We start from the raw sequence: 25,218 nt of genomic DNA, 5'->3' as shown, positions 1-25,218 counted from the left end.
GAATTCAATTTCTGAGATCACAAATCTATAACTTGCCCTCATCTCAATGTATCGACATTTCTAATAGACTAAAGACAGAATAATTTTGCAAGCATGGTAATTTTGCCATCGCAATTTAATAGACTAAAGACAGAATAATTTTGCAGGCATGGTAATTTTGTTTTGCTTTTTTTATGTAACTATTCAGATGTAGTATAAGAGATGGTGTTAGCTGATGAAATCTGAATGGAGAGGACAGAAGAACTTTATAACACCATTGCACCACTCTTTCATTAACAGCCACTTTCCAAAACAAGCTCACACATGCCATTTCTCCCCAAGGAGGTAAGAACGGACAAAAGTCAAGTATTTATTTTTTGTAAAGAAAGCGGCTTACCTAACCAGATATATGAATTTAGACAGTTCAGTTGTCATAGACCATTATGAAGGGATATTTAAAGAGCAGCAATCTTTTCATTTTTTTGAACAAAAACTACTGAGAAGCAAGGAAGAGTAAGTGTCAATGAGACCTAGGCAATTCTTTTACAACAAGCTTAGGACTTTTTATTGGACCAAAGGAACAGCCAAGAACTGACAGGGAAAGCCATTGTAGGAGAATCTTGAGAAGAAATTTTCAAAGCTCATTTAGTAATCCAGCTGTTGACTGAATAGCATAACTATTCCCTGGCTTACTGTCCCCAGCTCAGCCTCTGGGCCACAACCACAGTACATTTTCCCATTTTATATACATTTGGTATTGCCATATTGATGGACCATTTACTGCTCACAGCTCCAGGCAACTGATTGAAAGGGCTGTAAATTGCTCCAAAAACTAGTTAGCAAATTCATTTACTATTACTAAACATCCTTCCTTTAAGTCAATTGTACATTTCCAAGAAAAAGGCCATGTCTTATATTCAGTTGCCTACTGCAGTAGTTGCTTATTTTATTTGTAAGTTATTTGAAGTTTATTTTAAAGAAATTAAAAACTCACCTATATAAAAAGCAAAGGCTGATGAAAAAATGTTACCATCAGCGATAGTTAGAGCCTGTTTCAAGCCTAGCAAAATGTTAATAAGGAAAGGCAACATTAACAGCAACATCAGAGATCCATTATTGCTGTATTACAAACACAAAACAAAGAGTAAACAACTGTGTACAAACAATTTCATTCAGAAAACAATTATCTGTGACAGTGTGTACAAGTACACTGTTTCCAACACTGCCCTACAACAAACAGGTATTCACAATTGTGCCACCTCTTTTAGTACACAACTTTTTTACAGTTATTTCTCTGTACTTCTGACAGCAGTGTTACACAGCATTTATACATGTTAAGGGATGAAAGAATAGATCTCAGTGCCTTCAACTCAAGCACAACTTCAACTAAATAAAATACTGCTCAACCTCCTTTACCACAAAACTTACAGGATATATTTGGACTTGGCTTACAAAGACATCCATCCTAGAGAGAGCCTTGTGTGAGTCTAGATAGGTGCACTGAGTTTAATGAAAGATGTTCTGCTCTAGCAGGGATATGTATCAGCAGCCATGCTGAGGTCACTGCAGTGGCTGTGACGGGAGAGCTATAAATGCCTCTGTTTACACTCAGCTGGCTTTATTTCTCCTACCCAAGGTACGATTTGTCCCGCACCCATGGATTTAAGTGGTGCCATGGGATGTGCTGCTGTGCTTCTCTAGACACTATGCACAAAGCCTACCATCATTCCTAAGTTCTTTGCTGCCATTGGGCTTTTTCTGCACCAGCCTAGAGAGAATTTGATAAGTTACAGCTCTCATGAGCTTATTTGAGAGCTGAAAAGTACAGCCCGTATATTTAAAACATGGACCCCTCCAGAATCCACATCCTCTTTATTTGTTTAGAATTTGCTCTTAATGCTACCTTCCAGGTAGTTCACATCTCATCACCAACCATCTTGCTTGCAAGTGCAATACATGACTCTGATTCTGGATCCCTAGAAATGTAGAATGATTAAAAAAAAAAACCACTTTGATAACTATTGACTTAGATCAATACTTAGCTGTTCCATTTATTAAAATCTGCCATTTTATCAGCAGAATTTGTACTTGTTAGTATTGCAACTTCATCAGGATCTCTTAAGTAAGTTTAAAAAAAAAAAGGTGCTGGATAAATATAATCTGAAGCACAATATACTGCTCTGTGTTTTCCATCTAAATCTTTAGATCAGTATTGCTGAGCAAAATGACTGGAGAACTGCATTTACTTCTGCTGTCACTTAACTGTTCTATCTTATTTCTGGCACGTTCTAATTAGCTAATTGGTTTCGACTTTGTTGGGCTCTGCAAATGCAGTCCATGCAGCAAATTATACAAAGAGAGCAGCTGGTCCCATAATGTTATTGTACATAGCTTCATCTCCTGAATGAGATTTATCTCCCTGATCCAGTCTGTCACATGATCTGAGGAAAAAAATAATTTGGGGGCTTTTTTTTGTTTTACTAAGAAAAATGTGTAAATCACAGACACAGAACAATTTCCACTGAATGTGGAAACACTTTGAATTAGTGTTTAGTACTCACATTTTTCTTAGGACACTTGGAAACTAATTTGTCTCTTTCCTGAGCCATTTAAATAGATGATGTTGTTATCTCAGGTGACATGTCAGCAGAAAGCTAACATGCAGTAGAGGCAGTACACAATACTAATGAAACACTCCACAGGCAAATCTGGTACACACTGTCACTAATTCAAAGTTTATGGTAGGTTTTCTTATCAGTGAAGCCACCTTTTCCATTTTCTCTTTCTCTACTGGCTTTATCCATATTAAGCTCAAAGGAACAAGAAAGCTCTCACATGGCTTGCTGAATATTGGCATGATTAATACCTGCTCCCTGACAGCTGTTTGAATTGAGGTGTTCTCTCACTGTAAACAGTCTGGACTGTGTTTGTACTGAGGTCTGGCTTTTGAGGAAGATCTCTCATATGCACATGAGGGTGGCAGGAGAGGGGGTGCAAATTCATTCTCCACGCTTGCCCTACTTTCTACAATACCTGGTATGCCACAAAATAAGCCTGAGCTGTCAGGATCACTACACCAGGGCTGTTAAAATAATGCTAATTCTGAACTAGCATTAGGTGCCAAAAGTTTATTTTGTATTTAAAAAGTGCTGTTAACTCAGCATCAGGAAGTAGTTGTACCTGAAACACAAAAGGGCCCCCAATGACTATATATGACAGTGCAAGGGCAAATAATTCAAAGCAAAAAAATCTCTTTGACTAATTACAGGCCTGTGGCCTGAAGGTCACCAAAGATTTCCAAACAAATTAAAATTGTCTTCTTAAATGCAATCATCACAGCATCTCCATGATAAAGGTAAGTATTGCTGCCATTTTCAGGAGGAATGCACACAAAAAGATGATGGCATGAGCTGACCCGGTAAAGTATGACAGCATCCCTACTTCTAATAAGCAAGGGTGCTTCTCTTCACACCTCTCTGTTCAACCAGGATGTATCTTCTGTTCTTTCCCTTACCTAAAGGCAGATCAGTTACCCAGGTGGATTTAAGTGGAGGAGCCCTATGCCAAAAGCAGCTGTTTCATTGGCCACCTCCCTATTCCCTGTAAATTCATATGCATTGCCATTCATCACCAAATGGAAGAACCTGTCACCAGGGTTTCCTTGAAATTTGATGAATACTTAGAGCAATGCTTTGGGAAAAATCCATACAATTACAGTTAGCTCTCTAACAAATAATATGATGTGCATTGTTTACACTAGAACTTGCAACAAACCTCCCAGCTGAGCTACTAGTGGTCACCTCAGAGTATCTTCACATGACAGAAGGAATTAGACATTTTTAAGGCACATTTTCATCAATTAAACCAATTCACAGCCCCAAAATACTGCATCAGACACACAGTTACACATCTTGATTTGATATTTCTCTTCCCTCTGCTGCCCCACCCAAAAAAGCTGCTGATGGGTTGCAGCACCTGACTATCCATGATACAAAACAAGACTAATTTTCCACGGCACTGAAAAGCCAAATCTCTCTAGGGAAGCAATGTTTCCTCCTAGTGCATCTCCTTTTCCTCTCACCATGTCACGAGCACACTTCAGAAGCACAAGACACCTTCCTGTTTTGTGCTGAGTATAATTTTTTGCTCAATTTCTAATCAGCCATTTGTTAGGGGAGCTGCAGAAGCACACAAAGGAGCAGCTGCTCCCTCGCTGCTGTGAACGTGCAGCTCCGTGAGCAACTGCTGCTGGAGGCGCTGCCCAGAGGCGGCTGGTGATGCTCACTGAGGCCTTCCCAACGCCCCAAAGGGAATGCTTCTCCTCCGGAATGGCTATCACCCCATGGCATGAACAAATAAACTGCTATCAGCATTTTTTTTTTTTTAATATAAGCATTAACCTCATGAAAACACAAAGCATTTTCTTAATGTGTTACTTTATGGAGAGTACAATCTAAAGACATGGAGGGTGCTTTAAAAAAAGGTAATACATTTTTGTTTTTTTATATAGTCTGTTTTGCAGAAGAGTTTATTTTAATATTTGGTAGTTTTCATACTATTAGCACAAATGAAATATAGTTTAAAAAATTACACTTAATGCCTAATTCAGATATATCCACCAAGGAAGCAAAACCAGCGAGCATTCTACACCTACTAAGGGTATGGAAACATAGTAAGAAATGGACAAAACACCCAGGATGATGCAAAACTAAAATGAAACATCTAGACTGATACTCCATGTCATTACATTTTGCAACACTTCAACAGTTTTTAAATAAACAATACCTATTAAATCTGATTTTCCCAGTATCTGGCATTCAATTTAAAACAGGGAGGGAGAAAATCAAGTTCAGATGAAAGTGCTCAAACATACATGGATACAAATAAAGGTTCTAAATGGAGGGTGTTGGTGTGATGCTCCTTTAAGGAAGCACCAGTTGAACATGCTAAATTAAAAGATCCTATAAGACTTCAACAAAACAAACAATACTTTAAATATCATTACTAGGGGTTTTCAAATAAAACAATTTGTTTCTTTCCTGCATTTTTGTGCTTTACTCCTGTGAAGAGCCCTAGTTTCAGCAGAGCCCTCCAACAGACCAAAACATATGACAATACAGATTAATTTGAGGTAACCTGGTCCAAACCTCTATTACTCAGGAAATGAAACACTGATACAACAATTCAGCTCCCAAGGAAGAAATATGATCTTCCATTTTAAAAAAATTAATGTGGTAGATGAGCTCAGTGTTCATGTGAACAGCATTTTTTACTGGAGAGATACTATTTAAATGCATATTCTCTTGTTTTTTGGCTTACTACTTCAACTGGGCTTAAAATTAATACTACTGGATTTGTTAATTAAAACTCTTCTTTTTCATAGAGTATGTTTTACAGTGAAATATCTCTAGATAAAAGATGGATAACCATGTTATCACTGTGAAAACTGCCCAAGAAATTACTTAATAATGGGCTTTAGTGTGTATTACTGTGCAAAACACTGAGCAAAACAGACAGATTTTAATGAGAATTTAAGCACTTCCACTGTATTTTCTATAGGCTTTAAAGTATTCATCAAGCAAAATTATCTGAACACTGTTGCCTTTTACTAATTCAGCTTGATAGCAGTAGATCAAAATTATACATATTAAATATACATATGTAGAAAGCAAGATATTGAATAGCAAAATTCCTGAAATGCTGAATTAAATCACAATAAAAATTTGCTGTAGGACATGAATCCACACGCATTTTGAATTTAATGAAATAAACTTACATAAAAATGCATGCAATTGCTTCATAATCTATGTAACCTTCCAAAAACTGTACTTACTGTACTTAATTGCTGCTATTGATAACTGCAGGGAAACATAAATTAAAATAACTCATTTTGTAAGAGGAATATTTTGTATCTAGAAAAACATCAGTCACCTATACAATTCTGTATCCCGGCACATCACAAATAGGAAGCAGTTACGTTAATTGCCAGTGTTTAGCATTACATTATGTATAGCAAACCTGTACTTAAATATCTATTTCTAGAGTAATTACATGTGAGAAGGTGGTAAGTGCATATGTCTAGCAGTGGCCAATGTCTCAGGTGACAATCCTCTTTCGCATCTACAGGTGGAGCTAGGATGGCAGAGAAAGGCATGCATCCCAGTGCCTTGAACTGATCAGGCCCCCTTTACAAGAACTCACAGCAGTGCTCTGAGACAGCCTGAGCAACTCAACCAGAGCTGACCTCACTCAGAAAATGCCTCCTCTGCCTGGAAAGGTACTCTGCTTCTCCTGGGAGGCTCAGGTGATGAACTGGGAAGGACTGTGGAGCAGGTGGAGCAGCTGGCAGGACACCCTCTTCTCCCACTTCCCTGGCAAAGGGGACTCGCACAAGGTGTTTGAACTCTACTCCACATTCTCCTGACCAGCACAAGGGCACAGGCCCTACATCTTCAGGCAGGAAATATAGCTTTTATCTAAGTACTGGAAAGCCTTAAGTGGCTCTGTATGAGTCTAAAATCACAATATTTTCCATTTACGCTAGCTGATATAATGAAGGAGAGTATCAGCCCCCTAATGCAAATGATACTATGCCACCTTCAGTGTGAGGGATATACATAAAATGTAAAATCTATGCTATTTGAGGGAGAATATAAATAAAATTATGCAAAAAATGTGCTTGTGACATGAAGTTATTTTTTGGTGGTCATTTCTAAGGGGGAATGTTGCCTAGGCAATAAATAGCCTATAGGGTAAGGTCACAGTTAGAACTAAAAAGCCTCCCTTTAAAAGGCAAAAAAGTATGATAAATTACAGAGTAACATGAAGTTTACTGGGTTTCTGGCATTGTTCCAGTGGAGCTATAATCCATTCTTGTTCTAATACCCATTTTTGTACAAAAACGGGTAACAGGTAACAGGTGCATAAATCTCACCCAAATACTCCTGAAATCCACAAATCTTTGCAAAGCAAAACTCACACCTGCTGTCTGGAATCTATTAGTAAAAAATGCAACAATATCTAAACATCAGCTGAAATAGCCTCTTCAGCCCACATATACAACTCCCATCCCAAAATCTGGTTACCTGGAATCCAAGAGGAGACTCACACCCATTTGCTATATAATGTAGCAGGCAAACAGCCCATCTGCCATGGGATGAGCCAGAAGCACCCACCCACATGAACAAGATGAAATGTCTTAAACAATGCACATTGGGTCAAGTGATTCACCTTTTAAAGAAGCTGCAAAAGAGTTACTCTACTTCAACACCTCCCTCTGTTTAATAAAAGTTTAATAAAATATTTACACTGTTTAAAACATTTAGGCCATTTCAATATTTTTGAAGATGGAAAATTATAGTTAAGGGAGCATCTTTAAATCTGAGGAATATTGTGTACTAGGTCAAGCTCAATAATAAGATGAAATTGTACATACTGTTAGCATTTTAGTTACGTCTCTTAACAGAGATATGATGAATTAAAATACTAATTTGTACTTGCACTGTATTTCAACAAAGTATATTATATATGAATATTAAATTCCTGACACTCCAGTGACTCATGTTGAAAAGGCTGGCTTTTGTTGCTTCTGCTACTTAGATAAATTGAAAAAGCAATATAAAATATTACTCATTTAATGAAACCATTAATTAAGCCAACAAACAAAAAGTTAAAATACTCCTTGGGAGTTTTGCAAATACGACAAAAGGGTGTTAAAGAGCAGGAATTAAAATTGAACAGTATTGACATCTGCACTTCAGGTTCTTTTTACAGTCACAAAGGAATAAATATAGAAGATGGTTCATTTAGCTTAGTTCATGTATCTGCTTTAGGTTAACTGACTTTAGAAAGGAATGTTTCTCTTCTCTAAGAGCAGATGTTAAATCAGAGTCTGAAGGATGCAAATATAGATATTCAAAATTTAATTTAAATTCTACCCACTGTTTCCAGAAGATAGCAAAAATCCCACCCCAAAACACAACACTCCCTCTCTCCCAAAGAAATTGCAAAAAATATATATAAAGAGGATTTAAAGTGGCTAGTTTAAAGATCAAGACTTCAATGCAAGAAGATAATGCCATTACCTACAAAAAGGAGAGAGATAAAAGGTCTTCTCCTTTCACCCAGGACAGCAGATCCAGCAACGGATTTAAATTGCAGCCATGCAGATTTAGACCTCCAGTTAAATTAACTTTCTAATGGCCAGCTAATTGATGTCTAAGCCTAAACAGACTTCCTAAGAAGGCTGTGAAATGTCTACCCCTCTAAAGTTTGCTGAAAGAGCTGATACCTATTGGAAATGATTTCTCTTTAAATGGTAGGGGAGAGACAAGAAAATGTCCTTGTAATTCCTCTGTTGTAAGAGCAGTTCTTTGTTGATGGGTTCAGTGTCCATCTTATACACCTGTCTATTGCCAGTTACTTTCTGAAGGACTCCAGAAAGCACTGCTACTCCACCTTGGCAGAACCATTCCAGCTTCCAAATCAAGTAGAGAACTTGAGGGCTCACAAATGCACAACTCATAATTTTTTTTTGTTGTTTTTTTAAACACTGTTCAGTGTCAGAAACAAAGGCAGTAGGCCTAATTTCATTACAGTGTTGCAAATTAGCCTCCTTTAACCCAGCAACAGTCATTTGGCACAGTGGCTTTGTTTTCCATTAACTTTCCCTAATCATATTCCAAGTCCCAGTAATGATTTAATACCTTGTGTTCATTGCCAATTTTACTGCTGCCAGTGTTTTACCTGCCTTTTCCCCCCTCTCCCAATCCCATCATCAACACAGTCTTGGCAAGGCACAGTTAGGAGAGTGCTTACCCACCATTAACACTTGCTTCACGTCTCCAAGTCTCAAGGAAGCCATCAAGTCTCCTTGAGTCAGTGAACTTAGACTCAATTAATTCCAAGTGTACTGAACGTCCTTACTTTTAGCCACAAGAAGCACCATTTTGTCTTTATTTCCTCCATGCCAATAAATTTTCATGAAACAAACACATCCACTTTTCTTACCCTCTACCAAAACGTCACGTCTAACTGGAAAAATCCCAGTAGAAAAGTTACATAAGCAAAATGTACAAAATACTTCTATTTCATCTGAGAAATTTTTAAAAAGCAGTATTCTCAAAAAAAAAAGTGCAGAAGAAAATGGGCAAAAAAAAAAAAAAAGCAAGCTTTGATGTCTGCTTAATAGTGCAACATTGCAATATTTGCAACTATGCAAAGAGGGAAACTTTGCATTCCAGTTCTGTCCAATCCAAAAGAAATAGAAAAAGATTGCTCTTTTTTGCTTTTAGGAGTGTGTTGATCATCAACACATTCCACCCATTATGCTTAGTCATCCCTGTTTTCTCCCTCTTTTCTTTTTCCATCCTTTTGTCATACAGGGATATTTCTTTCTGCCTTACTTTTACTCCCTTCTTTTCCCAGCACTGATGTTTGACATAACCTTTATACATTTTCCACCACTTCCATGGTTAGAACTGATTTTAGCTCATGGTAAACAATTACAGTAAAAAACCATCTGCAGTATTTTGGAACTAATCACAGATTTTGGGGAATTTGATTAAGCACAGCAGTATGATGATACCCTATAGATTATACAAAAATCACATTATTTTTTTGACTGAGACTCAACTCCTAAACCACACATTTTTTATTTAATTACTAACCTATAGTGGTATTGTGCCTTGCAATGGAGAGGGATAATGCCAAGACAATCCTTGTTTTTTTGCACCTTATACTTCTGCAATTCAATCTGCCTCCTCAAACTATTTACTTTCTACCACAGATTAAGTGCCCTTGTAGCAAAAGTAGGAAATGAATGTATTTTAACACTTCTATTAATGGAATTTTGTAGCTGTTGTGTGTCTTGACTGTATCTTTCTATTCAGCATTTTTATATGGTGTGTACAACTACAGGAATGAATCATTCATCTCCCCCTGCCCCCTTAACATTAGCTGTGGTTGTTTTATGGTGTCCCTTATGGTGATGGAAAGAACACTAAATGGTCCTTCTACCAGCATTTGTGCTGTTACATCCAAAATGGGATCAGTGTGCAACCACTGACAACAGAAATTTTTCTGTATCATGCTCAGAATTAGTCCCAGATGAAACTGAGTGACTTAAAAGAAACCCTAACAACTAATCTGGGCCCACTTGAAGCAAACACTGGTAGTTATAATACTTATTTAAAGAAATTAAGTGTTACTTGTCACTCCATTAGTAGACTAAAACAAGCATGGAAAGAAATTCTACTAGAAACCTTCTGCATCTGCAGAGAATAGCAGAAAATCTAAATGTGGCAGAGTAATTCTGAACACTGCACATTTTATTAGATCTTGATAGGTCAAATCTCAAAGGGGAATGCAGTGAAGTCTCAAAGACCTTACACTAATACTTGAGATCTTATGAATAGGTATTTCCATCTTTCACTTTTCTTAATCAAACCTCTACAGGAAAATAAAACCCCCACATTTTATTGTGTACAAAAATACAACCGAGTAAAACATGCTCTAAGTGTAATTTTTGTATGGGTGCACTGCAGGGAAACCAAAGGGAATGGGAATATTTCTCTGCTGTTACTGTGAGGAAGAGAATATGGCTGCATTTTATTGACCATACTCAAATACCTAACATGGATATAGCAGACCTCAAACCTGGTCTCAGAAAGGCAAACATCAACAGCTCAACCAGCTCATGCCCAGCTATTTAAAATGCAAGGGAAAGGGGCGTATGAATGTATGCGTATGTACAGAGTAGAGTGTACCTGTCTTACCAAATGAGCCCTAGCAAACTAGCCTGTCATGTAAAAAAACAATACAATCTGAAAAATAATTAACATATATTTGTCCTAGGTAAACCAAAATGTTACTGTATTCCATATCCATCTGTACCCAAAAACAATCACTGTTTCTTTTAGACCAGGCTCAGCCAGAACTGGAATTGTTCGACAGTCGGGAGGTGCTGGTTGCTTGAAAAGATTGGAGCACCCAAGCCAACTTTCTCTTCTGCCTGGCAGCACCTGCCAAAAGCGCAGGCTCTACTTTGGGTGACTTTCTGGGCTGGAAACTGTGGCCAATTGGAAAAGCTGCATTTCACAATTACAAATTGTTTTCACAATGAACTTTGCAAATCCCATCAGTGGCAAAGCTTGAGCTGGTCCCTGGGGCTGGGTCACCCCATATGGGTGCCAACAAACCCGTTCCCCCACATACTCACCTGCAGCAAGGATGACATTAGCACCAACACTGGTGGCTTCCCCGCAGGCAGCAGGAGAAAGTGGCCAGTGGCGCTGATGCCACGTGCACCACGGCAAGTCTTCATCTGCAACTAGAAGTGCTCCATAAGGTCTTGCCTTTTTGCAAGGGTTCTTTTCGTCTGCCATCTTTTTTCTGTTTGTTTCCCAGACCACATGGTCAACGAGGGAGCACCATTTTATGGCACAGAGGTGACACCATTTTCCCTTTGTCTCCCAAGTGATGCAGCCACCTGGAGGGCGTCATTTTGTGGGTAGGGTCAGCCACCATTTTCCCTTTGTCTCTCATAGATGCCTGTGGCAGGGGCTGCCTTGGAGGGGGGCAGCACCCACCTGACATTTGGGCACTCTTTGTGCCCATGGGGGTTGTGAAATTCAGCAATTTTGTATCTAGGGATTACTTACAGTTATTTTTTTTTCCTGTTGCTGTTTCATTTCTTAGTAAACTGTTATTTTTTCACTTATATCAACTTGTATCAATGCCTTATTGGTGGAAAGAGATTGGTTGAAACTTAAGGAGATGTACATAATTTTGGAGTGTCCACCTCTTTAAATTGTCTTAAACCAAGACAATACTTTTGGTACATTTCTCCTAAAATACAGGGAGGCTTTTATATTCAATAATTCTTACATCTTGAATGCTCAGCCAGTTATGTGTAGTAACTAGCTCAAACAAAAAATTTATTCCAATTTCTAAGGTATCTAACTTCAAGACTTGAAGCAATTTTGCATCAAGCCACACATCCTCCTTGAAAAACTACTAAAAAGACCAGAGCAGCTACATCTGTTTTCTCAGCTCTCAGTTGGGTGAATTTGTTTTCTCAGTCCCTTCAAAATGGAGATAGGACATTCTTTACAGAGCATGGTGAAAAAAACAGTGGAAATTGACCAGTTAGATTATTTGGGTTTTCATTTCCTTGTGGCACCCTTTGTGTTAGACTCCAAGGCTGCAATAATAGGAAAGCGAAGGTCACAGTCTTACACCTGGATAAATTACAGGGCTTTTCTGTCTTAGTGATACTGGTAAGGACTGTTATGTTTACAAGGAAGTCATTAGCTTCCAAAGTAAGAAAGGAAGGTTGCTCCATAAGGGAGTTTTCCCCTGGAGGACAGAAAGAAAAACATGAGCTAGAGCTTTTCCAGCAGCATATGCTTGATGAGGGACCTTTAATAAACAGTTGATACAAAGAGGGTCACTACAGTCTCACAGGTGGTTTTACAGTGCATACTTCTATAGTTCTTGTCAAGGAAAGATAATAGGAGAGCCTGGTGCTATTAAAAAAATATTGTCTTAGACATACATACAATTTAAAGCACAGTCACACTTCAGACATTTACATAAAAGCACAAAGAGACTGGTAAGTGGAGGGATTCATTCAACTGATAATTCTAGAAAAATTAGAAGCAATTAAAGCCTCAGACTGAAAGAATATTATCAAACAAACATAATCATGGAAATAATTAAAAGCATTTGATTGCTTCATAATGGGCAGAGCTAATCAAGCTTGTTCCTAATCAAAGTGTTCTGCTCATTTTAAAGGTAACAGTAAAAAATAGTGAAATTACTAAAAAGCAGGTTATACTGCAATGTAGTAGCTACAAGCTAGGCAAAATCTGCCCAGGTACATCATCTCGCATACAAGGAACCAATGTGGATATTCACTGCATCAAAAGGATAAAAAAACATCTGCTTGTCAACAACCCAGTTACTTACATTCCACTGAGGTTGCTTTTAGCAGGTCAGGGATGTGGAGGAATGTCTCAATCCAGATTTCTGAACTACTTATATATCCACCTCTGGCAGCTGGCATTCCTGCAATAGATTTTGCCCATCAAGGTAGGGTGAGGAAACTTCTCTGTGTTTCCTTATCTAACAGGTTAGTGATCACTTTGGTTTTCATGGAAGAAATATTTTTATTAACATGAATGAAAGCTAACCCGAGTATTTTTGCTCCCTCCTGACTACTAATGCAAAATAAAAACTCATTTAATGATGGTGGGCAAGAAAGGAAACCATCCAAGTGATGTGTAACAAAACGATGCATCATCTTGATCACAATGTAGAAGAGTGCAGGTTTAAGCTACCAGACTTTGTTTATCTTAATGCCAGTGCTATATCACTGACTCTGTAACATTTTACCTTAATGAAGTTAGAGTCAAAACAGATGAAAAAACCCAAACAAGTGCATTTTTGAGGTATGCCATTTGCTACACTACCTGCTAACCTTAAGACATAGAAACATGGGTTGACTCATAACCAGCAGCAATTCACCTTCCAGTGCCACTGATCAGTCAATTCCAAAGCATTTTACCAGGGAGAGCAGCTCCACTTTCTCAACAGCTCAGATGGAGATGGTGAATAATTTGTCCAGGGTCAGCACCTGCCACTGGTAGAGCTGGAACTGTAAATTCAGTATCAGCCTAGCCAATGAACATCAAGTGTTTTATCATGTAACATCAGAAAGTTATATATATGTTGAATATATATGATGAATCATGTTACAATACCTAAAGATAGAACAACAATCATTTATTATTAACTTGATGCTTTTGTTATAATCTAAATTTTAAATAATTAAATATGTATGCGTTCTTAATTCACAGAAGGGCTGTTATGAAGAATTCAAGTTTATTGCAATTTCTGGGTATCTGTTCTCAGATCAGCTAAGACAACTCAGTTCCTCATAAACTAAAAGTACTAAACAGCCATGACCTTTCAAAAAAATTCCCTTCAATAGCCTTTGGATAATAAACTGAAGGTGAATCCCTATTGTCACCTACAATAGTATGAGTTTGAAGAAAATGATGGAATTTTGGCGCTCAATATTTATGCTCATAAATTGCTTTACTGACATGAAACATGTCTGTACTCCTATGGCAAAACTTATCAACCATTCCTTTTCCATAGGCCACCTCTTATAACACAATTGCAGCATAGTATAAAAAGTGGGAAGTGTTTACGACAAATAAAGGTGAGCTTAAATATTGCACATAAAGATCATACTGTCACCCATATTCAGGGAAACTTGAAGCTGAAGTACACTTAAACTATTTTATGAAGGTAAATGAAAATATAGCAATGTTTACTGAATTCAATAACCACAGTTACCCAAAACAAAATTCTTATCTTACAAACAGACTAACTGCAATGTTTATTATAACCTTTCTTTCATTTACTGGTTGCTGCATATCTAGGATTGTTATGGAACTTAAGAGCATATCAGCCATGGGCAGAGCCACTTTTTATTGATAGACAGCTACATATTTGTTCCACTCTAGACTTTTAAGCAAATTCTTAGGAAAGAACCCACTTTGCAAAGAACAGTACAGCTAATATAAGGAAGAATACAAGATGTTTTGCTTACTCCTTTCTTTGCCTTTATCCCAGTGCCATGGTATCCTGTGAATGAAGCTTAGGGTGTCAGTCGTTGTAAGTGTAGTCTTAGCCCAAAGCTATGAATTATTGTCACTCCATCTCTCAATGAGAAATTATATATATTTATTACTGCATTAAGTAAACTTATTCATCAAGAAGGCTGAACCAGTTCTTGGTTAGTTCCATTCTCATCTAAATTTAAGCACCAAGAATAGGAAAGAAGGATCAAGAACAGATGAAGAATAGAAACATTTCCTATTGCTTGCAGTGAATTGTCTGGAATCCTCCTCTAAATCTCCAAGAGGAGATACGGAGACACTATTATCTCTCATCAAGTTGATAAATTGTTAACTGTTTAATCAATACAGAAAGCATCATGCATCAAACAAACAGTCATTTATATCTGTAAAGGAAGAGAAGGACTTTTACTGTAGTTAAGAAATACAGTAATTAAGGAAAAGGACAAGTTTTAGGAGAAAATACCAATCTGCATTCATCTCCTGAAGGATCTCAAGAAGGAAATTAATCAGGAAGATGGACATAATCAAGAGTTACAGAAATGCAGAATTCCTGAGCAGCTGGGAATCTCAGAAATACTCAGCAAGTCTACTGGATACAGGGAGAACAGGAAGAAGGCGAGGAGAAAGGGAGAAGTCCTGCAATGAAATTTTAGTAGTGGAGAGATCTAGCATAATCTATCTTTTACTTCTTCTTTCATATGTTCTATCAATATTTTATAGACATCTTACAAGTATTTCACACCCAGATATCAAGCTCATGTTCTCCAAGTAGCAAAGAATAAAGGAGCATGTCCATGTACATGCTGCAAAGGACACGTGAACAATTGGTATTCAACTGGTACAGAAGAATTGCTGTGCAGTAACAGTGATAGACGGCAAGGCTTCCTGGCATGCAGAATGCCAAACCTGTGAAGATGCCAAGGGACATTTCCACACACTGTCAAGTTTCATTATGGGATTCTACCAAACATCTACAAGGTTCTATCAAACATCTTTTGTGGCTTTAAAACTGACTGGATAGCACAGTAAAGGGAAGCAGCTTGCATTGTCTCAAAGCCTACATAGGATCAGTGGCAGGAGCACAGACTAAGACTTGGCGAACTCCGACATCTGCAATGTTGTCAGTTGTAAAAGCTTCCTACATTGTTCCTCTGACTGCATAAGAAGACTGTAACTGCATTGTTAGCAGATGAAATAGCAAAGTGAATAATAGGATAATACATGTAAAAGAACACTATAGCTTGAGAATATAACTGTTGTATATACTTGCTTCCCATTTGTAAGCTATGCTTGATAATGGTCGAGTACAACACACCCAAGAAAACACAAGTAAAAAAGTAACTGGATGATGCATAAACTGTCCTCTGGACCTTAAATACAGTAAACAGCCATTTAAAAAAGAATAAAGGCAGTAAGGCAGTCACATCAACTAAACATTGTGGAACCCACCTCACTACAGTTTGTCTTTGCACCGGAAAACTGTAAGAAGTATTATAGCACAAATCAATATTGTTTTCTACTGTAATCTCACAAGTGTGAAAAGGAGAACAACTAAAAATGTATTTGTCAACAGCACCACAAGATTTATTTTACATCAATAACTTCCTAAAAAGCTCAGGCATTGGAAATTTTAGTTTCATCTGGACTTTAAAAAATCTAAATAATCTGACTTCCGAAAAACATTAGTCCCTGAGGAGAACAAACTGTTTATGTTACACTGTGCTCAGTCTGAATTCCAGATAGACTCAACAGCCTCCTACATAATGTAACTGTCCTGGAATAAAATGAGGTTTTTTTCTTTCTTTCAGGCATAAAATACAGGAACAGTAGAAGCAGGCAACATGTCTCTAGTGCAGCATTTGGGCTCTATTAGTCAAAGTGTTGTATTCCTTAAGTATACATCAGAGGATAGATGTGCACATAAAATACCATATGTCAGTTTCAAAGCTATAATTTACATAGTTATTTAAACTTATGCAAATGAGGACATTAAAGCTGAGACACACACCAATAAAAGGAAATTATAAGTTAGAGCTGCCACATTGTCCTTAACTTCCTGCCAGTGACTAGGTATAGCGGAACATATGGCACCACGCTCTCCCACTGTTCCCACTGCTCCTGAGAGAAGGCCATATGGGCTGCAGTACCTAGACACAACAGGGTGCGTTAGGAACACACGGTAGCCTTACCTCGCCCTTTAACTCTTACAGAGCTCATGTCAACTACTTGGAGACAATCCTTAAGCTCTGGCCCTTTTTCTCCTGGTTACATCTCCCAGCTCTTTTCACAGAGCAGTATGAACTAGAAGGAGGAACTCGCATCCGTTCCCTGGCACAACCTGGAGAATTCCAGATTTTCAAGCAAGGTTCATAAGATTTTCTACCCTGCAACGTATTAATGAAGTAGCTTGATGTAAACCACAAAGATCTGTCATTTGCGAATCACTAGGCCTTTGCCTGTTCCAGCCTGGAAGTAAGAATCACAGAAGAGTTTATCTCCTTAAGCCTGGACTCAATCTAGTACAGTTTTCCCATTAACAAAATACTAAATATAACATCTGAACAAGAGTTGTGTGTGCCAACATTGGCAAAGTTTTACAATCATAGTACAGATGATGCTGACAACCAAGGGTAAGATAACATATTAGTGATAAGGAGGTTTGTTTTGCAAAAGTGGCAGAGATTCAGTTTTTCCCTGTTAATCAAAAAATGTATTTTTTCAAGGAAATTATTATAATAATCTTTCCAGCTCATAGTGAAACCCAGTGGTTTGTTTTGTTTGGGGCTTTTTTCACACAAAGCCCCTACTATTCCAGGTTTAATTTGCTAACTGAAGAAAGAACATTTATAAATTAAGCATTTATAAAATGGCCTCCCTCTAGTGCATACTTAACTTAAGACCTTTAAGTGCTTTTAAATAAAAAAAACAAAACAAAACAAAACAAAAAAAATCTACCCTATTCATGTAGGTCTCTAAATCAAAGGAGACAGAAAAAGTATAATAAAATCGGGAAGATTAGCAAAAAAAAAACCTAGGGATCGAATAAAAACAGATAACATACTGTTAGGGTTCACCTGTTAATTCCACATTTTGAAACAGTAAAAAACCCAAAAAGTTAATGGTTTCTTCCAAATGAAAGAACATGGTAGAAGATCAGAAATACAGATCTCACCCACACACCTTCCCATGTTGTTACACAAAACTTAGCATCATTTTACTAAATAGCTTTAGTGAATCCATCAATAAGAACAACAAAGCTGCTATCTTCTGAAAATCCCTCAAGTTTCCCGAGACTGTCTACTTACTCCTCTCAGCATTAAACTGTCAAAAGCTTAAAGCTTTACAAGACATCTTAATTCAGACCTATAAATTTTACCTGACCGTGTTTGAAAATTAATAGGTTGACAAGTGTTATTTGTTACTGTGACTGCCTGCTAGAATTTAAAGAGACACAAGACAATGTAGTATATTTAAACAAAAAAAAGACAATATAGCTTTTATTGCTCTAACTCTACCTACCCACTTTCTCCAGAAATTGCTCCTGGAGAAATATATACATCCTTTCATGATCTTTCCCCTTTCCTACATCATGATATACTCCACCAAAAGGCTCACCTGCTCAGGGGAGGAAGTGGTAGAGGAGGAGCATACGTAGAATGTCTGCATCGTGTGACGTGTCTGCTACTGACACATGCCAGAAGCCACAGCTTACAGATGCTCATCCTGTAAAATGCTCTTCTGGGCTTAGAAAAAGCTCTGCCAGTCAGCTAGGAACACGCAGAACTGTAGCTTTGCTGCAGTGAGGGGAGGTAGGTCTAGATAACTGACTCTCTTCCTGACAGATTTATATTTATGCCCCAGTACTTTATATTCCATGGCAGAAGAGTCCATGGGACACATGCACAACAAAACAAATGCAGAATAAACAGAACTCCAAATAGTTAATTTATTCTGCATATTTGAATACACCATTGTTGACAGATCTCCACAAGTGCAGCCTTAGTGTAAATTATGTCAGGATTTCTGAGAACTCTGTGCAAGTTAATCAGACCTCAAACTATTGTTTTTTCAGCTCAATGAGGCCTTAGCCATATCAGTTTATTTTATTACTAATCGTATAAAGTTTAACAAGAGCAAGTGCCGGATTCTGCTCTGGGGATGAGGCAACCCCGGTTGTGTGCACAGACTGGGGAGCCAGAGGCTGGGAAGAAGCACTGCAGAAAGAGACCTAGGGGTCCTGGTTAAGGGCAAGTTGAACACAAGCCGGCAGTGCCCTGGAAGCCAGGAGGGCAATTGTGTCCCGAGGCACATCAGGCACAGCATCACCAAGCAGGCAAAGGAGGAGACTGTCCTGCTCTGCTCTGCACTGGGGCAGCCTCACCTCAAGGCTTGTGCCCAGGGAGCATTAATATAAGACATGAAGCAATTAGAGAGTGTCCAAAGGAGGGCCACAAGCATGATAAATATCTGGATGCCATACGAGGAGCAGCTGAGGTCACTTTGTTTCTTCAGCCTGAAGGAGAGTGGGGGAAGACCTCATCATGATCTTCAACATCCCTACAAAGGAAGGAGGAGGGGAAGGTACTGATCTCTTCTCTCCAATGACCAGTGATAGGACTCAGGGGAATGGCATGAAGCCGAGTCAGGGGAGGTTTAGGTTGGATATCAGGAAAAAGATTTTCACCCAGAGGGTAGTTGACCACTGGAACAGGCTCCCCAGGGAAATAGTCCCATCACCAAGCCTGAAAGAGTGCAAGTATTTGGACAATGCTTTTTAGGTACATTATGTCATTCTTGGGGTGTCCTGTGGAGGGACAGGAGGTGCATTCGATGATCCTGACAGGTCCATTCCAACTGAGCTGTTCTATGATTCTACAGGCTTATGTGAAGCTTTCGTCACAAGAAGGAGACAAAAAATGTTTTGGCCACAAGACAAGAAAGACTAAAAAATATTCTTTTATCTCTCCTGTTTACTACAGGTTTGAAAAATATCCTCTCTGTTTAAAAACAAATAAATAAAAGGATGTAATTTTATTAGTAATTTCAACAGACACTGCCTTGGGCATATTCCCACAACACTGTGAACTGCTAGCTTGGGGAAAAAACAGTTTGAGTTCCATTTACATAACAAACCAATGCTACAGGTTAATCTCTAAATATTTCCTATGCCTGCACTGAGGAAATCAAATGGACTTGCAGATGTCACTGTGAGTTATTAACTTTAAAATGGACTTATATATGCAACAACTCACAGTAATGGTCAGTCCATGTAACTCATTATGAGATGCAAGAGAAATAAAATGAGGTCACTTGATTACTGTTTTTTTCTGGAGTAGTTCAGAGAGACAGCATCCTTCCACTGTGCACAGTGTACTGATCATATCTGATGTCAACCTTAAACGTCCCAGCTAGTAAGTGAGGTTAATTAATGATACATTCATTCCCTGAGTGAACTATATTACAGCCAGGCTAAAAATCACTTTATCAAAGGACATAAATAAACATTGATAGGTTGAGGAAATCAGATCTTGGCAAACCCTACCAATTATGGAGTCAAAATTCTGTGGCAAATATTGACCATAACCAAAAAGACAGAGACCAAAAAACACTACTGTATTTTCTCAGTGAGTACTTCTGAATGGAGTACTTGTATGAGGTCACATGAGTGTAGAAAGGTCATGAGCCATTTTCTGGGCCTTCCAAAACACCTTGTGGAGTGTAAAGATATGCTGGAATGCTGTGCCACATGGAGATTGCCAGTGGTGCTGTGGCGGGCAGTTTTATGGGGGTCTTACACTCTCTCCTCTCCTTGCCTGGAGTTACAGCCTCTCCTAGGAATGGCAGCCAGTAATTCAAAAAGTGCCCCAACTGCGAGCGCCAGCCTTTCCAATGACAATGAGGGATGATGGGAAGAGTCATCACTGAGAGGGAACTGAAGGGGCAACAGAGGCCAATTAGTAAAAAAGTAAGAACAGAGCAGCCACAGAACACAAACAGAAAATGGCACCTGGGGGGAAGGCTATGCTGAAAGAGTGACCCTTCTTCTGCTGCTGCTCAGGCCTTTCCCCTTTCCTACTGCTGGAGTTAGCCAATCAGAAAAAAAGAATCATGATGTGCTGAGGAAGAGAAAATTTTCCTCTCCTTCAAGCTGTGAAACATCTTCACTGAGCAATACTTAAATGTCAACACCAATGTGTTATGGTCTACAAAAAAAAGCAATATTATTAGAAATCACAGATGCTGTTGCATTTCATAGTCCAGGTGAATTATGTTGTCTAGAAATACTTCTTGAGAACAGCTCTTAGAAGCCCCAGCTACATATGGTAACAAATTTCATCTGCTCTATACATAACAGAAATGTACTAAGGTCTGAATTTCTTACCTGAGACAAACTTTTCGGAAGTTCAGAGCTTCTGGCCTGAGATCAATTAATTTATCTTAACTTTGCCTAGCTGGCCAAAATCATTTAAAGTCTAGACCAAGATCTAGACTGCAAGGGCTTGCCACAACAGCAGGACTGACTGTTGAGTCCCAAACTAGTGGTTTTTGAATGGCTTCAGTTTGTTGTTTTGGGTTTGTCTTTTTCATGTGAACTTAACCGTTCTTTTGGACTCATGTTTTAGTAGGAAATTTCACAGCTTTCTAAATTTAGAAATATTCTAGGCAAAGTGATCTATGTGCTGTTACCACCATAAGAGTGAGCCAAAGATTCAGCTACTCTTTTTTCAAGAGCATGGCTTTCAAATCATTGCCAACATTCCTCTTGAGGAAAAAAAAATAGGAATGAAAGCAAACCTGTACAGAAGTTTTTTTCTTTCAGAATAGTGTATTGCTTTATTTTCATAAAACCGTGTAATCTCCATCTCATTAAGATGCCTAAATAAGGCAAGTTTTTTTTCTCTATTCTTGGTTTCTTTTTCTCTCTTTTCTTTTTTATACCTGGCAGGATGCTCCAGACCTTGGAGCTTGGTGGTTTATGCATTTCTTTGTCAGCTTAGATTTGCAGATTGGCCAGAAACAAGACAAGACTTGTCAGTGTTAATGCTCCTGGCACTGTCTCTTCACAAATCTTTGATATTTGCTGTTTTGCTTATCTAATGCAATAAATTCAACTACATTTTGCATTTCATTAAGAACCAGCCATCCAAAACCATTCTCCCCTTTGCATCTGAAAAATGAAAAATGTATATACATGCGTTAAAATAATCTATTCCTTTAAGAAGTAACACTGGAAAGGCTACACCCAAATTAAGTACACCTCAAGTATTACAGATGGTTTCATATGAGTTACTGAAGGTTTCTGCTTTAATGGACCATGAATCAGACCCTAAACATGGTGTGTTGAAACTAAATTACTACTGTTGGATCAATAAACACTTTTAATGTTCTCTAGTCATTGATTATAAAATAGCTTATAAGGTCACATAAACAATTTTCCATGATTTCCAAAATAATCATACCTGGCATTTAATTTCCTTTTTCTCCTTAAGCCATATTATTTTAGGATAGGCTCAGATGGACCTGTGGTGGTGGTCTCCTTTTAACATTCATTCTTAGGAGTAACCGGTTCTTCAACTGGTATCCAGGTTTGCTGGTATCGAGCTGATTAATCCTATTAAAATATAGTTCATTTTATTTTATCATAGAGCTCACAACACCCACATTACATTTAACAAATGCTTTTTTAAGTACACAGTCATTGTTTAGTTGCTTACAGCTCTGGCAGACTGAACAATGGGGCTAAAATCACCCAGCTTCATCTCCTACTTTGTCAGCCTTCAGAGGAAAGGGTGGGAGAAACATGGCTAGCTTGTAGATTGAAAAACTGCTTTTCAAAAACTAAGCTGAAGTATAAATATGTAATTTTCTACATGCTGGTATTCTTTCGCTTCCCTCTTCCACCTTCTCCACACTCTTTTCAATCCACTTGCTTTGTTTAAAATATGAGAGGATATGGGAAAGGAGTCAAAAGAGCTGACCCATGAAAATACATGCAAATTTGGTCAGGCTGAAGCTATTAAAAGTTGCTAGCTTTAGATTTAGGATCAAGTGGCTGATCCTAAATCTGACCTGTTATTCTTGCTAGAGAAAGCTGGCACAAAACTAATAACACTATGAACTCCACATCTACTTCCTCCAACATGCATATCAATAATGTTTTGCATTTTACTGGTACCATTTAGAGCAAGATACAACCTTAATTTAGATTTCTTGTGGGTCTTTAATTTTATATCAAGCTTTCAGCCTTCCATCTCAGCTGGACAATATAATGGGCAGTAGACAAGACTGAGAGGACTGCAAGAAGACTGAGAATAATCTCTGGAGACTAGAGACAAGAAATAAATGCTTCTTCTATTCCTGTATGATCATAAGGAAAGAAACCTATCCTAATACATGAAGACAAGGGAAATAAAGATGCCTGAGCACATAATAGTGAGTACTGCCAAGGTTTTATTGCTTGACTTCACAGCTTTTACATTAATTTTCACTGTAATTTTATCCTGCATATGTGTGCTAAACTGTGAAAAGAACAGCTGAGATCAACATAGGCTTGCACCCCAGTTCTGCAAAATGGTCTCTAGCTTACACATCACAGTAAAAGCTGAACTGTACTTTAAGACTGGAAGAATGTATTTTCATTTATATCCAAATATAGTGGTATCCTGCTCCTTGTTCTCTCTTTCTGTTAAAAACCCACACATTTTACTTTCAAAGGAAAAGTAATATTTTATCATTTTAGTAAGAGACTAAGTTTAGCTTACAGCTACAACTACATTTTTGAAACAGCTTGTCACCATTTAGCTACTTGAATTAAACTTAGTTCAAATTTCTGTAATTCACTTTAAAAAAAAACAGCAAAAAAACCCCCAAAAAAACCAACAACACTGTCTTCTAAAAATTTTTAGGTTGAAGCAAAAGGCTATGGAACAAGGCACTACAAAAGCTGTGTCTCTCCCTTTCCCTATTCAACTAAAACCTTCATTTAGCACATGTTACAAGTTGTAGTTTTACCAGGAATGTAAATGTATGTATTATGTATTATACCAGGAATGTATCAAATGATAAACTCTTTAAAGTCATCAGCTGGGAAAATTATCATTCAACACTATCACCGGATTATCATTCCTGCAGCAGGTATAACTTAATCTATAATTCACATCGAATTAAGTTTTTATAAAAGAAATTTGAAGAGTATTATTTATAAGATTACTTATTTTCCAGCTCCAACTTGAAATCTCACTCCCCCATCCTATCAGAAAAAGGGGGAAGGAAGATTCATGCTTATTTATTAGAGTTGTTCCTGTAATTAGACTCTTCCTAGCAACAGCAATTTCCTTGTCAAAGCTAGTAATCATAGCACCTACTTTTGTTGCTACATGATTCATTTTTGGAGGTTTAGTATATATTACATAATACCTCACTATTTTTCAGTTGTTTTGTTTTCCTTTCACAATGATTACTTTGAAATGGGATGAATCTCTCATTAAAATCCAGGGAAAGACTCACATCATCTATAAAAGTAACTGCACTGGTCCTTAAGTGCCTGCCCAGTCCAGAATTCCTGTATATGCAAATAAATAAGAGATTTGGGATATTTTTTGTTCTGACATAAGGTGATAGAAGAAGTGTGTATCTCTGCACCTAATGTAAGCTGAGATAATTATCACTCTAAAATGAAGCAACTTTGACAAAAAGGAAGATGATTCTAGTAAGTGCAGTCAGGTCATGCCATTTATTCATGCATTACAATTCAAGTAAACGTTACCTGGAATGATGCAATCATCACCCTGCCAAGAATATCTAGACACTATAGACTGATTAAAATTCCTCTTCATGCACCCTATATTCTATTACAGTTCAAAGCCAGATTGTTGCTATTACTCAAGTTAGCATAACGAAACAGCACCACAGATTTCATGAAGAGAAAGGACTTGAGAACTGTTTAAACTTCAGTATTGAAGCTGACAGGAACATTAATTCTTTGGTGAGAAGTAAATATAGTACTGAAAATGGCAACATGATTGTTCACCATTTTGTCCTGTTACTCTCTCTGTATATTTGTTCTGAGATACTATTTGCTTTAGAAAGAATGACATTTAGAAAATGTATGTTTGCAAGCATTTGTTGAGAATTTTGCACGGCAACCCAAAAAAAGGATTTTGCACTGAAATTGTCTTCCGCAATCCTGTAATAATATCTTCCAATGTCCTAACTTTTAGAGACCCTGTCATACATGGATAGTAATGAATCATTGTCTGTCTGGGGGCAAATCAGCTGTCACATTTGTGACTACTTCTACAAGAAGAGATCCTACCCCAAGGAGTTAGCAGGCAGCCACATGGAAAACCTCCGAGCAGCAGGATGAGTTTACTGGCTTATTCATTCCTTTCATTCCCGTGTTTGCTCCCGAGTCCTGATGTTAGCTTATCCTTTCCTCAGATTTATCCTATGGATCCATTATCAAGGAGTCCTGATCGTGATATAATCAGCTTTGGGGATTTTTTTTTCTCTGGTTCTTCTTTTGGCTCCTGATGGTGAATTTGGCAGAGTGGTGTTTGCTTTCCTGATTTAGAGGTCTTCCTACCTG

General features: G+C 37.9%; 1 protein-coding gene across 4 annotated transcripts in view; it reads right to left on the bottom strand.

Moving 5' to 3' along the window:
* Nucleotides 1-25,218, bottom strand: part of SYT1 (synaptotagmin 1) — a 328,199-nt gene that overhangs the window by 265,678 nt on the left and 37,303 nt on the right. The window contains exon 2 of one of the 4 annotated variants that reach the window (XM_021528114.4): nt 22,091-22,242. The exons of the other annotated variants lie outside the window; for them this stretch is intronic. The gene's annotated coding sequence lies outside the window, so the exon portion shown is untranslated. The remainder of the gene's footprint in view (nt 1-22,090; nt 22,243-25,218) is intronic. 4 annotated transcript variants of the gene reach the window in all.

The sequence above is a fragment of the Lonchura striata genome, chromosome 1A (assembly GCF_050655825.1).
Source record: "Lonchura striata isolate lonStrDom1 chromosome 1A, ASM5065582v1, whole genome shotgun sequence".
Lineage (NCBI taxonomy): Eukaryota > Metazoa > Chordata > Aves > Passeriformes > Estrildidae > Lonchura > Lonchura striata.
This window is presented reverse-complemented; position numbering and strand designations above follow the sequence as displayed.